A 1,572-nucleotide genomic window follows, 5' to 3' on the forward strand; every position below is an offset into this window, starting at 1 on the left:
GGATTTGCTTTGTCTTGTGACACTGTCAACAGATATCTGAAAGCTGACAATCAGCCCAAAGCAAGAAAACAATTAGTGCTGATGTGCTTCATTGGAGTTGTGTAGAAGGCGGAAAATGAAGAGGCTGTCCCCTTCTGGACCAACTAACATTCATCTTGCTCAAATCCTGAAGGAGGAAATGCTGGTCAGGTTTTCTGAATTTTGCAGAGGAAAGACTACTTTCCTAAACCTACTCTTTTCATGTGGTGAGTGGAGGATTACAGACTTGGATGGTTAGGCAACAAAAAACGAAAAGCATATTAGGGTGTTCGCACTACAGTGAAATCTCCTAATAAGTTGGCATACGAAGTCAGCTTTCGTGAAACTCTACCGCTACTCCACGGTTAATTGAATGAGATTCATGTGACACATGAGTCTGCGGTAGCTTAACCTCCATTCAAGATGATCCATCCCTCCCTACTCACCGCATTTCCATGTGAGAGGAAGCCTTCGTTGGACGTCGCGTCCCTTCCAGTCAAGGTATTCACCAATCCCACCTACCCATCCACCCATCCACCTAGTGATCGTCTTACTGCAAGTTTGCTTGTCAAGCGTCTTCATGAGGCTAGTGCACATGAGGGACTTCTACAATGGCTGAACATCTAAACAGAAAAGTTCAATATTATGCGTGGTCGTTCTACAACCCCGCAATGTGATTGTCGCACCACTTCCGCATAATAGGATGCAATCCAACGAACCTCCTGTCACTACCACCGCTGTGATCTGCTTTGAATCCCACCACTATTGGTGAAGGGTGACAGAGTTGTAGAGCATCGCAGAAACGCTCATCAGCTCACGGGATCAGTGCATTTGCAATAGTGTCAGATCAAATAGCAGGAATGGGAGGAGCAACAGCTATCCCCGCAGACATCATTGTCACATTGACCGTATTTGTTGTAAGTTGAATGAATTGAGGAACTACCTTCTGCCGCTCAGGATTTCGACTTCAATTTTGTTGAAGGGAAGCGATGCTTGGTGCGTGGGTGGATGAATGCACTCAACTTGTGTCTTGCCAGCATATGACCTCGAAATTAGTGTATGATGTCACGACTGGACTGTTGACGTATGGAAGCAGGCTGATCTCAGCAGAGGCGCTATCACCAGTGGGATTTCTGCAGACGCATAGAGGCATCCATATTTCCAAGCTGCTAGGATAGTCACGAACTAGTCGCAGGAGGAACTTTGTTGTAGAAGGTGGTGCTTACTGTGAGTTTCCAACCACCCATTCTGACATTCTTTTTGGATGCATCATCAGATGATGGGTTAAAGTAGCAATTTTTTGAGCTTAAGGCAACCAAATATTAATCACTTTGTTAACAGTAAAAGTGGAATGCTCCCAACTGGAAGTGAGATGGATAGTCGGAGCGCAGAACGATTAACAGTATGCTTCTGGCCTGACCAATCTATTCAGATAAACCCCTTTGCCTAACTGCCCAAAGAGCTTGTAGGAGTTGTTTAACTAGTTTACCTGATGCGCTTGAAGCTTTCCCATGTTATATCCCTATTCGCAAACTCCCATGCCACTGTTAAAAG

Source organism: Echinococcus granulosus (assembly GCF_000524195.1).
Source record: "Echinococcus granulosus chromosome Unknown EG_S00149, whole genome shotgun sequence".
NCBI classification, from domain to species: domain Eukaryota; kingdom Metazoa; phylum Platyhelminthes; class Cestoda; order Cyclophyllidea; family Taeniidae; genus Echinococcus; species Echinococcus granulosus.